The sequence below is a fragment of the Equus przewalskii genome, chromosome 19 (assembly GCF_037783145.1).
Source record: "Equus przewalskii isolate Varuska chromosome 19, EquPr2, whole genome shotgun sequence".
Classification (NCBI taxonomy): Eukaryota; Metazoa; Chordata; class Mammalia; order Perissodactyla; family Equidae; genus Equus; species Equus przewalskii.
In genome coordinates this window covers 47,950,668-47,965,102 of record NC_091849.1, presented here as the reverse complement: position 1 = coordinate 47,965,102, position 14,435 = coordinate 47,950,668, and the positions used below count along the sequence as shown (strand labels likewise).

At 37.1% G+C, this 14,435-nt stretch overlaps 1 pseudogene; it reads right to left on the bottom strand.

Annotated features, from left to right (window-relative positions):
* Positions 1 to 8,497: 8,497 nt before the first annotated feature.
* LOC103563021 (mediator of RNA polymerase II transcription subunit 7-like) lies at positions 8,498 to 13,653 on the bottom strand (annotated as a pseudogene).
* Positions 13,654 to 14,435: the final 782 nt, after the last annotated feature.

Genomic DNA, 14,435 nt, shown 5'->3' with positions numbered 1-14,435 from the left:
AGGTCTTTACTAAACCGCCACTCCCTCCCAAAACCCCACTAATACTTGGGTAAAGAGATAAAAGGGAGGAACATCAAAACTTTTGAACCTGGTGACTCATTGGATAAGAGGTAACTGATTTAGCAGGACAGAAAAAGTTGACCACTAATAGTGGGAAAGCTCTGAAACAACTATTCTGTCATGTAGAACCCAAGGAAGTCTCAGGAAATGGTAACACCAAGTAGTTGTAAAATTGTAGGTGTGGATGGGAATAAGAAAATGAAAATGGGTTGAAAGCCTACCATTTAGAGTAATCTTTCTCCCATTCTAAGCACCCAGGTGACCACATTTTTCTCCTCCTAATAGAAGACTGAAGGCTTACACTTTGAAGAAAACCCTTCAATTATGTAACAAAACTGAGAAATATAAAGGAAATGAACGATAAATTTAACAACATAAATGTTAATCACATAACTCAGTAATAAAAAAAATGATATGAAAAAAGATAAGGGCTACCTAATAAAATTATATGACCACCAAAGGGATATTTTCTGCAATATGCCAAGACTTATTGCAAAACAATTTGAACTCGAAAACCCAACAGAAAGATGGACAAAAGACCTTATCAAACAATAAAAAAATTAAACACCAGGAGCCAGGCTGGTGGTGCAGCAGTTAAGTTCTCATGTTCTGCTTCGGCAGCCCAGGGTTCACCAGTTCGGATCCCAGGTACAGACCTACGTGCTGCTTATCAAGCCATACTGTGGCAGGCGTCCCACATATAAAGTAGAGGAAGATGGGCAGGGATGTTAGCTAAGGGCCAGTCTTCCTCAGCAAAAATAGGAGAATGTCAGCTCAGGGCTAATCTTCCTCAAAAAATAAATAAATAAATAACCATCAACAATAAAATATGTAAAGAGGCCCAGATTTACAACTTAACTGCAGATATAGACAACGAAAAGTTACCATTTTTCATGTATCACATTGACGAGGATTTGAAGTTTATTAGTACCCAGGGTCGATGAAGAAAACAATCACTCTTTCTTAGGGGAGCATAAACAAGTTTTGGCGGGGACATAGAGAAAAGGGAACACTTGTGCGTTATTGGTTGGAATGTAAATTGATGGAGTCACTATGGAAAACAGTTTGGAGGTTCCTCCAAAACTTAAAAATAAAACTATCATATGATCCAGCAATTCTACTTCTGGGTATTTATCCAAAGAAAACGAAACCACTAACTTAAAAAGATATATGCACCCCATCATGTTCATTGCAGCATTATTTACCATAGCTAAGCCATGGAAACTACCTAAATGTACGTCAGTGGACAAATGGACACAGAAAATGTGATATATATATAATATATAACAATGGAATATTATTCAGCCACAAAAAAGAATGACATCTTGCCACTTGTGACAACACGGATGGATCTTGAGGGCATTATTCTAACTGAAATAAGTCAGACAGAAAAAGATTAATACCTTGTAGTCTCACTTATATTTTTAGTCTAAAAAGAATGGAGCTCATGGATACAAAAAACAGATTAATGGTTGCCTAAGGCAGGTAGTGGGGGGTGGGCGAAATGGATGAACAGGTTAAAAGGTACAAATTTCCAGTTATAAAATGAATGAGTCAAAGGGGTGTAATGTACAGCATGGTAACTACAGTTAATAATACTATATTGCGTATTTGAAAGTAGCTAGAAGAGTGGATCTTGAAAATTCTCATCACAAGAAAAACAAATTTTGTGACGATGTATGGTAATAGATGTTAACTGGACTTATTGTGGTGATCATTTTGCAATATATACAAATATCAAATCATGACATTGTACATCTGAAATTAATATAATGTTATTCAATTATATCTCAAATAAATAAATGTTTCTGAATGAATAAATATCTAACAAAATGTTAATTGAATTTATGAGTTCAATATACCAGAAAGATAGAAATGTAATTTTTAAAAAAGCTTGTCACATACTTTCCACATTATATACTAAAATACATTATAGAGAAAGAATTTAAATGTCATAATTAAAAACAACAAACACACACATGATGAATATCTGCAATTAGAGCGGGGAAAGTGTTAAAAGGCTTAAAAGCAATGAAAGACACTACGAAAGGGAACAATATCATATTTGACCATGTAAAAGCTCAAGATGTAATAACTAAAAAAGAAAAATCTAGAAACAAAAAATATGTACAACTATAAGAAAAAAATATTTTCCCTGCAAATGGCAAAAAGGTTAGATACCCTTAATATGTAAATAATTTGTTCAAACAAATAATGAAAGCTGAACAATTAAGAGTAGGTAAAGATATAAATAAGCTCACAAAAGAAGAAACATTTAAAAACAAGAAAATGTGAAAAAGTTCAATTTCAATAATCACTTGTTTAATTAACAGTTGTTAAAGACCTGTATGTGTCAGACCTGCAAGGACAAGCAGAGTTTTGGTATTCCAACGCTGGGAAACTAGCATTAAACAGATCAACAAAAATCTGTATAGTATTCCAAGTGGTGATAAGACACATAAAGCACTGAAGTTGGAAGATTGTTATCTTAGTGTAGTCAGGGTAGACCTCTGTGATAAGGTATGTGCCTCTTCCCAATTTACAATCTCTCAGTTCTAAATCCATCATTCTTTGCCCTCCTTTGTGCTCCTGGATCTCTTCCTAGTCTGTTCCTTCCTTGAGGACTCTGCCTCAGACTGAGAGGTAGATGCTGTTGCTTCCTAAATCTGCTATTCCTATATTCTGTAGCATTCCCTTCACTCCCTCAGGTGCTAAAATGTTAAGTCAGTGCTAGTTTTTACAGTAGACATTAGGTTATCCAACAGATATAGCATTTTTAGATTATAATTGAAATAAAAGGCAAAATTGCAAAATTCTATAAATAAATCATAATTCTCCAAGAAAATTTTCTCAGAAATGTTTGAGGATGGTATGGTGAGAAAATATTGGATTTAGGGTTAAACATATTTGGTTTGGATCCTGATTCTTCTACTTAATAGCTACGTGGCCTTGAACAATCTTATCCTGGCCCCCACAGCTATGTGGGGCACTCAGTACCACCTGAGAGAGTTATTGTGTGGACTGAGTGAAATGATGTTTACAAAAACAGGGTCTCACCCAATCAAGTAAAACGACTTCAGTTTTAATTCTGCAAAATTAAGATATTGAAATAGGAAAGCATTAGGATCCCTTCCACTTCTAGTTTTCTCTGGTTTCAAAGAAAGCAAAATAACAGGAGTTAGCACTTTGAAAAATTTTTTAAGCCCCGCTTTGCTTTATCAGTCCTGGGGACTGAGTTTTACTGGTGCCAAAAAAATTATGTAAAAATTCAACTCTATTTCAAATTTTCAGAGACAGAGTATTTAAATACTGCTGGTGATTGGTAGTATTTTCCCTAATTTTGAAATAAAATGTGTTCAGTTGGCCAGGCATTTGTGTAATGATGGCGTTTTCCACATTCTCAAAGCAACTGTGGAATTTATTGATATTTTCAATAAAATATTGGCAAAGAGAAAGACGAATCATCTATATGGCTTTAGTATACATAAAGCCGTGTATATTGCACTTTAGGAGTAATTTAAATGATTCACAATGTGAATTTCGACCATGCATGAATTTCTTTGTAAACTGACACTACCAACTAGCTCCCTGTACTCATCCTCATAAGGAGATGGCTGTGGAGCATAGTGAGTAAAGAAGGACATGGAGGTAAATATATTTTTTAAATATTTCAAAATTATTTAAAAATATTTTTAAGCATCTGACCAGTCAGTTTCAGACCTCAACTTTTCCCATTTCTGTCATACTAGTTTTTAGTTGGACCTTTCACACCTTGCAGAAAACTTAGGGATTTGAATATTTAGGAAATATCTTTGGAGACCTCATAAATTTAATGACATCCTGCCGTAAGATTGCTCAAAGGGAGAGAAATGCAATTAGATTAAAAGGTGTGATATAACAGAAACATATTCAATAACCTGCTGCTAGTCAAACACCAAAACATTGCTGCAGTGGGCAGGTTTGAGGAGCCCTCATCTCAGACACCTGAGATTCTCTCTGTCAAGGTCATACCACTATTGTGACCTTCATCACTGCCATAATATTCTAGGACAGACTTTCGTTTTCAAACGATTTCTCAGTGAAACAACATATGCCTAGAAGAAATTCACATCTAATCACAGTTTAATTTTCTATCTTGAGAAAAGGTAAACAATAGGAAACACACTACTGATTTGGGGGAAAATATGGCCATTTCTGTGACAATTCTACAGATATAAGGTAATGCAATGTATAAACATTTTTAGATGAAATGTATGACCATCTCAAAACTGTGAAATAAATATTAATCATTATTTTAATCTCTACAGGTAATGAAATCAACTTAGATATTTAAGCAGGAATCTATTACGTATTTCAAAATAAGAACGTATTTATTAGCATCAAGATGAACCGATAAAGAACACAAATGATAACTTAGATCATTTCTATCTGGAAACACTTTGTACTTTTTTCATACACGGTTAAAGATCGTATTTCCCTTGGCACACAGTGAAATTTTCAAACATGGTATGATACACGTATATAAAGGAACAATTTATTTTTCTAAGATATTAAACTTTACCTCTCAGTTTCATTTCCCAACTCCTAACCATTTTCTATTCTAGATAGAGAAAAACAAACCTTTGTTTTGCATTTTTCTTCCTATTCCCATTGGGTTCACAGGTCATCCAGCAGCCATTTGTGAAGGACGGGTTCGATGCCATTTCAGCCCTACTTTCCAGTTGTTTGTGTAGGGTTGCATAATATGATTTTCTTTTCTATTTTTAGGTTTCTCAACATACCCTAGCTGGATCATAAAGATTCATGCCTTCTCCATCACCTACTCACAACAAGATTTTCCGTGGGAGCTCTATGGTGCCCCTATACTATTTATAAAGACATTATACATATAGCATATGATGCTTTTTGAAAAACTATTTATCTTCTCACAATAACATTATAAGTGTTATCATCTACACTTAACACATTAAAAAATGAAATAAAATAAAACTAAGAACCTAAAATAAGAGTATGCGCAAAGAGCATGCATCGTAAAACCAGACAGATAGGGTCTGACATCTTACTCTTTAAGTTATAAGCCATGTGATTTTAGACAAATTAATTTCTATTGGCCTCAACTTCATTTTCAGGGAAAAAAGATATACAACAATAATAATACCATCCTCCTGAGATTGTTGTAAAAATTAACAATAGTGTAAGTAAAGAGATAAGTATCTTGTAGCTGTCACTATTGCTATTCTATCATTTATATTATCATAATAGACAACTTATAAATATTTACTGGAATTTACGGATTTGTCTTGAAGTGAAAAGTAAGAAAGGAGAGAAATCTCCTGTAGGTTATAATTTAATGGTCAAAAGAAAGGTCACTCATGCTCAAAAATTACTGCACCATGGCTCAACTTTTCCCAATTGGGTATTGGGAATACTTCGTCTTCAAATGTAGAAAGCCTGGCTGTTACAACACAAAGGGCATTTAAGGAAGTTTTAAACCAAGGCAGAAAATGACAGGAAGAAGGAAGCTGGCAGATAAAACCTCTATGTTTTCTCCATTGGATATGCTATTCTGAGATGCGTGATTCACATAGTATCTCTTTGCAGATATCACTCAAGATCAGTCAACCGCACTGGCCACAAAGCTATTGCCACCTTTGTGATGCCCGCTTCTGCATGTGCTCTCCCTCCTTCCTTATCTTCTTTCTCTCTTAATCTTGCTTATCTGGAATTGCACTCTGCAATAAAGTTAAAACATAAGTTTTTGCCTCAGGCTCTATTTTCCAAAGAACCTGAGCTAAGACAGTATGCTAAAATAGAATCTACAGAGAAAATATTATGCAATGGGGCCAAAATTACTTATACTTTTTATAGAAGATCTATAATTATATATCTCTCAAGCTTACATTCATTATTACCCATCTTTCCAATTGCCCACAATTGGGTGGAGACCTCATGGTAATCATCTTTCTTAATTATGGTGGATGAGATCTATGAAGACTAGAAAACTAGGCTAGATGAGAAAATTACTGGTACTGTTTAATAAAGGTCATTAAACAGAAGGGGATATAACTACTAATTTCTCACTTCCAATTTTTCTCCATATTAGTTAATTACTTAATTATTTACCCAGGTTCTCAGGCAGAAGGCTAGGAGTAAAGCTTGTTTTTTTTTTTTTTTTTTTGGTGAGGAAGATTTTCCCTGAGCTAACACCTGTTGCCAATCTTCCTCCACTTTGTATGTGGGACACCACCACAGCATGGCTTGATGAGAGGTGTGTAGGTCCACACCCAGGATCCAGGCCATGAACCCTGGGCCACCGAAGCAGAGCATGCAAATTTAACACCAGGCTGGCCCCTAGGAGTCATTCTTTATTCCTGGCTTTTTTTTTTGGGAATTTAAGATTCTGCATGGAATTTTAATCCCTTAATCCCCCCACACAACACACACACACAAACACATAAATTCATGTACAAATTATGTTGTGACTCTTGTAACAATGATATAATGTAATTTGCTTAGTTTTTTACTGCACAGGGATTTGCAAAGTAGCCAAAAATTGGTTTTGCACCTCTTAGCCTAACATCCTCCTCAAAAATATAAAAGCATTGAGATCAAAGAAGGAAAAAGATTCTTTGGAGAGTTGCTCAAGTGTTATGCAATGTCCAGCTTGCTCCCCTCCAAGGGGATCAGTGGGCTGTGCTTCTCCTTCCATTTAAGCTTACAAGAGCATGGTCTATGTCCTCTGGTGTCTCTGGAGCTCAAAGGTCCATACTAAACACATGCAAGAAAAGAACCAAAGATGGGGCTGGCCACTAGCTGCCTGTCTAACAGAGATGCACCTACTTGGGAACAGCCCGCACTCCCAAGATTTGTAAAGGAAAAGGATGCATGAATGTTTCACATATTGGGGACCCAGCCTGAGGCCATTTTAAACTGGACTTTGCCAGCTCTAGGGCTGGAGACCTTAATAGAGCAAGTCTCTGCAGGGTGGAATAATGGAAACCAGGGACTAAGGGAAAGATCAAAAGTGGACATCTGGGAAAAGGCATTCCTTTATCAGTGATTCTTAATCTTGAGCATGCATCAGACTCACCTGAGGGCTTGTTACACCACAGCTTGTGGGGCTCCATCCCTAGAGGTTGATTCAGTAAGTCTAGGATAAGGCTGGAGAATCTGCACTTCTAACAAGTCCCCAAGGAATGCTAATGCTGCTGGTCCAGGACTACACTTGGAGAACCACTGACCTACATTAAGAGAAAGACTGTCAGAGATCCTCAGATACAGACAGACTCTTCATCAAAACCTTGCAGAGAAAAGAGAAGAAAGTACAGAAGCAGAATCTCAGTGCTCAAAATAAGTTGATTTCTTGCTCACACAAAGTCAGATCAGATGGGATTGGGTGGGTAGAGGTAATGAAAGGAGGGCTTAGTCATTCAAGGACCCAAACTGACTGACCCTTTAACCTCTTCAAGTGGCTTCAAAAGTTATCCTGGGAGTGGCCGTACAACCAGCAGATGAGAGAAGAGAATGGAAGATCATGAGAGAAATTTTTATGAAGCAGGCCTGAATTCCTACATCCATTGCTAAGAATCCTCCGTCGCTAAGAATTTAGTCACATGCCCAAACATAGATGCAAAGGGAGCAGAAAAATGTAGTTCCTGGTAGGGCGGTCATATCTCACCAACAGAAGTCAGGAGAGCAAGAATCTCCAATGAACATCTAGCAGTTTCTGCCACTGAATCCCCTTCCCATTGCTGGCTTCCAGGCTTGAGCAAGTCTGAATTTAGCTTTGAAGGAAATGTATAGTTAATTACACAGACATTTTAATTACTAAAATGAATGTTTGTAACTAAAAATGACCAGAGGACTTATTATCTGAGTGACTGGAAAAAGTTATGAGACTCATCAGGATAGGGAAAAGAGGATGAAAAACTGTGTTTACAGAGCAGTCATGAGGAAAAAGAAATTTGCTCTTCTAAAATTCTAGAGTTCCTCTCTTTTAACGTTACACTACTTTTTTAGAGATTAAGCAAACTTTTAAGTGAAGTAAATCTAAAGATTTCATAATTTCACATTTGCTATACAACGTGACATCCTTTATTTATCTGTCATTCTTAAAGCAAATGGCAAATTTACTTTTCACAGATGAAAGCTTGCTATTACTGAGGATATCTTCAACATCTTACTCCAACTCCAAAAACAGGAAGATTCCACACAGTAGCATCAAACGCTTTGTTTTTTAAGGTGATTACGGTTAGCAGGTGTACTCTCTTGCCTATGCTTACCATAAAGTGAAGTAATGACATCTCCTGATTCATAAAGCTGGGGAGTCAAGTTGGGGCTTGACTTCTAGTTATATGTCTTTTAAGACTAAGAGTAAATTAACTAATATTTGATGCTATTTATTGAAAAGGAAAAGCAAGACGTAAACAAATATCCTTCATGATCTTTCACTCATTTCCTCTATTAGGACACACAAAGCAGCATCTTTCTCTATGATCCAGTCTCTTCTATGAGCAGAATTTTCTCTTTGTTGTTCATCCTGACCACTACAATTCTTTCTATCATCAGTGTCCATTCTTTCAGTTTTTACTCTCATCCCTGTTTCTGATGGGGCAAATCATCAGGCAAAGAAACCAAGTAATTTTGAATCATCTCAATGCCTCACTGCAGATGCTTCTGAAACCTCTCAGCTGTCTCAAGACATTGATGTTTCTGCACCTCCACCTGGACTCTCAAGGTCTCCCTTGCTTGATGGGGTCAGTATTCATTAATGAATTAATACACATGAACAAAAAGCAGTTTAAGATCTAGTTTCTTGTCTCATTTTATATTCCCAGGGCTCCTTATCAAGAAATCTAAGGGGTCTACAAAATTAGTAAGGACAGATGTTTTGAGTTTCCTTTATTGTGATCAGACTGCACAGGATGAAGCCCTTTGATGTCCCGACTTTCTAAAGGGCAAGTGATAAGATCATCACATTGGAACTGGTTGTTAAACTTCACGTCACTGTCCTTTATCGGAGGCGGAGGCTTGGGAGTGAGGCCTTCCTGAATATTTTCATCTGTATACTCCTTGCTGTACTGCATCGGAGGTGGCGGAAGGGCTCTCACTTGCTGTGGTTCACTCGTTGTGGGAGATCAAGAACGACAAGCTTGAGGTGTACACTGGTGTCGGCCTTTGCCACCCTCGCTCACATCTGACTTCTGGTCTCCTCCAGAAAGAAGCCACTGATGCATTTTTTATTCCTTTCTTTTACTCACATGCCACATCCAGTCTATTAGTAAATCATGGCGGCTTTCCCTGCAAAATATTTCCCAATTTATTCCATTTTCCTCCATTTGTACCGCTCTAAACCTAGACCAAACCGCCCTTGTCTCTTGGCCTGTCACTACAAAACCCCTAACTGGTCTCTCTGCTTTCGTTCTTGTCCCCTACCTCCTGACTGATTCCGCATATGGCAACATGCCTTAAATTAATTCATGCCATGTTATGCCACTTTCAACAGTTTCTCATTGTTTTTAGAATAAATCAAAACGTCTCAGTCTTCTCTCCCTCGTCTGCCACGCTCTCGTGCTCTAACTTAGGTCTCACCACAGTCACCAAGGCCCACAATAAAACAATTTGATTACAAACCAAACCAGTTAGGCATTTTATTCAAATTATAATGGGACATTTTCTTATGGAGTTCTAAATATCCACACAAGAAAACTTCATGAGATCAAGAATGAGAGGCAAATTTGAAAAAGCTTGTTACAAATGTGAGCCATTAAATTCCTAAATAATCACATTTTACAGTAATTGAATTATTAATTTAACAAGATATAATACATATTGGGGCAGAAAGTACTGGGATAGGAAAGTGATATGTGCTCAAGAGTAGACAGTGCATTCTTCTAAAATATTTTTTTCTCAGTATACGTTTGGCTTCTTTTTTGCCCTTCTCCTTTTTCCTCAAATATTTTTTCTTTTCTTTGTTACTTAATGACACTATAATGACAGCAGTAAAGTTTCAGGCTTTCATGTCCAAATTTAGTTACTCCACCAATATTTATGTCTTCCCAACGCTGTGCTAAGCACTCTCCTAGATGCTAAGAACACTGCAGGGCACACATGGTCTATAAGTAGACTTTTGAATGATAACAGGCACGTGCTGACGACCATATTCATCCATTCCTTCATGAATGAATTTGATCAATAATAATTACTGATTACAGAAGTCTCTTCAACTTAAAAGAAAATTACTAATGTAGCATTAGTAATTATTTTTTTAAGTTAAAGAGACTTCTGTCCACACGAAAGTAGCTTGATAAATCTTGTTATTACCAAGCATCATATCTTATTGATAATTAGTTTATCTGCAGACCTGAAAGCTTCAAGTGAAAGGAAGGGGTAGTAATTTCTGATCACAGAGAATGGGGCACCCCTAGGTTGGAGCCCCATAGCCTTAGGGTCAGGGAGCTCCATGAGTGTACACAGAAAAACAAATGACATACAATTGTTGGGTTACGGCCTGTGGGAGAGGTGAAAGAATGTCAAATGGAACTTGTCCTGCTCCTCTTCTCCCTCCTCTGTGTCCCTCTGTCTCTATCTTTATCTCTATCTCTATCTAATTCTCTCTCTCACTTTTTCCCTCTGTCTACCCAAGGCAAAACTTGTAATTATTCTCCACTCACCCAGGTATCTTCTTTTTTTAAATTATTTTTCTTATTTTATTGCTTTTTGACTTCAGGCAGTTAGCTAACAGGGAATTTCCAAAAAAGATAAAGAATATAGAAACAATAGAGCAAATTCTTAGTCTCAAGGTATTTTTTCATGGCCCACTAAGGTTTTTGCATTCCATTTCTCTTTTTTTCCAATAGTGTAAGCCCTCTTACTGCAACATTCTTGCCAAAGCATTACAGAAATGTGAAAATAATTAAACAATGGGACCCATTGTTAAAAGATCACAAGCCTCAACTCAAGATGTACAACTTCAACATCCAGATTGAGGTAAATTCAACCCTTGGAAGCAGCCTCACGTGGAGTGGGTCACATGTTAGGGAGTTAGGTGTTTACAATTTTCTCTAGAAGGAATTACAACAGAAGATAGGGGTTTGAGAGTCTCTCAGCTTTGCACAGAATCAAATTATCTTAAGAAAACAGAATATAGATATGTCACAACTCCTCTGGCCTCCGTTTTTTCACACTTAAATGGAGAGGTTTGGACTTCATAACTAATATAATAATCACATGATGCTCTCATCATACACTAAGGTGAACACAACTGGCTCCAAGAAACATTGCCCAGACCGACCTTAAGATCAACCTTCAGCCCTGGGCAAAATTATGAAGAGGGGGTTGTTTACATGTAATTAATTTCAACCAGTATTCTCTGTGCCCTTTCTTCAACTGTGTATAAATCTATCCCTCTGGTATTTGACTGTTAGGGGTTTTGAGAGAAAACACAAAATCTCTTTACAGTATAACCTGTATACAACCTATAGAAAGAATCCAATAATACTCACTTATACTAACATTTTAAGCACTATGTTCTCCCAGGTTTATTTGCATTTTCTGTCTTCCTTCTCTCTTCCTCTCTTTATGTCACTAAACATTAATTGAACGCAACTATAGGACAGATAGTGTGGTATGTGCTGTGGACATGAGAATAAACGAAGTATAATTCTTGCCCTCATACTCTCATGTCTTACAAAAGATACAGGCTTGTTGTTAGTTAATAATAATAAAATGTGAAATAGAAACAGAGAGAGAGAAAGAAAGCGTTCTTGGAAACCTAGAAAGGGTCAATGAACTTTGTCTAGGAGTTTTGCAGAGGCTTTCACAAAGAAAACCATGTTTAATATAGAAAGATGTAAGAGTTTGCTTACCAGGCAAAGAAAGATCTTTGTGTGTCCTCGGGAATGAAGGAAACATTGCCATCACGGGGAAAGTTACGAGCAAATATATGAAGAATGATGTATATTCTGTTGCAGCCAGAACTTAGAACAAGAGACCAGACATCAAATGTAAAAGATTATAAATAGACTCGCATCCACACAGAGTAACTTGTATTTCTTATAGACAGTGTGGAACTAGTAAACGTCTTCTTCATGCTGTATTTTTATAAATGCACCTGGAAGTGGAAGGGAAGGTGAACAGATTGGGGGAAACTGATTAGGAGGCTATTGGACGAGTTCAGATGAGAAGCAATAAAAAATAGGAAAAGAGACAGGGCACCATCCGAGAAACAAATTTATGGTAGAATAATGTGCTGGTGACCTGAGGATTAGGGAGGAAGAAAAAGTGTAAAGATGACTAAGATTTCAATTTGGGAGAATAAGTGGAATGAGATGTCACTAACTATTACTGGGAATATGGGAGCAGAAGCTAGCTTAGGACAGAGAATAATGAGCTCAATTTTAGACACATTAGATTTTAAAAGTCTGCAAAATCTTCAGTAGTTAATTGTACAGATATTTCTGGGCCTCAGAAGAAATGTCCGAACTGGAAATGTAGGTTTTTCACATTGAAACCATAGAAGTAGATGAAGTGACATAAGGAGAATGTGTAGAGGAGGTAGGAGGGTGTTGAAATGATAAGGAACTACTAGTTTCTTTTTTTCAAAATAGAAAACAATTCAGGCTTTTTATAAAATTTAAACCGTACAAAAGTCATAATCTAGAAAATTTACCTTTATATCCCATCCTTCTGTAACTCCTTCCTTCATTAATAACTGAGGCTCAATACTTACACTTAAAGATTTTTTTTCTCTCATTGTGGAATAAAGGACCCATATTGATAAGAAATTTGTAGTTACAGGAACCAGAATGAAAAATAAAGATAAACTCCTGTTTTAAGTGTCCTGGAAATCTGAGTTCTATAAAATAAGGAGCTATTTCCCTTGCCTAACACCTATACAGATCTAATAAGTTCTGAGAGGCAGTGAAAAACAGGAAGAAACCATTTCTCCAGCTGTATAGCTGCACTTCCATATTCTTGGGGCATAGGCTCTAGGAGATCCCCCAACCCTCCCTGGATATCAAAATTGCCTGGTATTTGCATATAATCTTTGCACATCCTTCCATATACTTTAAATCGCCTCTAGATTACTTTTAATTCAATGTAAATAATATGTAAATGGTTGTAACATTGTATTGTTTAGGGAATAATGACAAGAAAAGAAGTCTGTACATGTTCAGTACAGACACAACCATCATAGTGCTTTTGATCCCAGATTGGTTGAATCTGTGGATGCAGAACCACAGATACAAATGGCAGATGTATATAGATATATATTTTTAAAGGATAAGAATATAGAATAGCTTCTTACATACAGATGTGGATTCAGTCATTAGAAAGCTATGTCAATATTTGTTAAACTTGGGGGGAAAGAGTAGGCAGCAAAAATCTTATTTTTCAAGAGTTCATAACTTTTTACCTTAAAAGCCAACTGGTCTGAGGGGAATAATAACCTACAAGTCCCTAGATGATGGAACCGCTCCTAAATCTCTGACCTCACTTCCTACCATCTTCCTCCTTGGTCACCCTGCTGTAGCCTGGTTTGAACTTTTTCTGTTCCTCTAACATCATAATTTCTTTACTGAGACAGGACATGTTATCCCACTACTAGAAATACCTTCTCGCAGATAGTACATTTCATGCCATTTCACTTCATTTAGGACCTTTGTGATACTGTGATTTATAATTAAAAAAACTATTTGGTCTTGGGACCCATTCCAGGCACAGAGCTCCTAAAACCCTTGGAATTTTCTAAGAGAGCAATAAAGGTGCCTTTTGTTATGTTAATAAAATGATTTTTGGAAAGCACCTCAGGGTGGGGGCTGGTTATCAGTGGAGCCAACCACGTGATTAGAGGTTGGAAATTTTAGTCCTGCCTCCCCCCTCCCGCCACCGCCCCGATCTCTGGGGAGGAGAGAGGGGCTGGAGGTTGAGTTCCATGGCCAATGAATTAATCAACCATGCCTATGTAATGAAGCCTCCATAAAAACACAAAAGAATGGGGTTCAGAGAGCTTCCAGGTTGGTGAACACATGGAGATTTGGGGAGAGTGGCAAGCTTGGTGAAAGCATGGGAGCTCTGTGCCCTTTTCCCACACCTTGCCCTATGCATCTCTTCCATCTGGCTGTTCCTGAATTATATCCTTTTATAATAAACTAGTAATCTAGTAATTAAAATGTTTCTCTGAGTTCTGTCAGCTGCTCTAGCAAATTAATAGAATTCAAGGAGAGGGTCTTTGGAACCTCCACTCTATAGCTGGTAGGTCAGAAGCACAGCTGACAAGCTGGGATTGTAATTGGCATCTGAAGTGGAGGGCAGTTGTGTGGGACCCAGGCCTTAACTTGTGGGATCTGATACTATATCAGGGTGTAGATAAT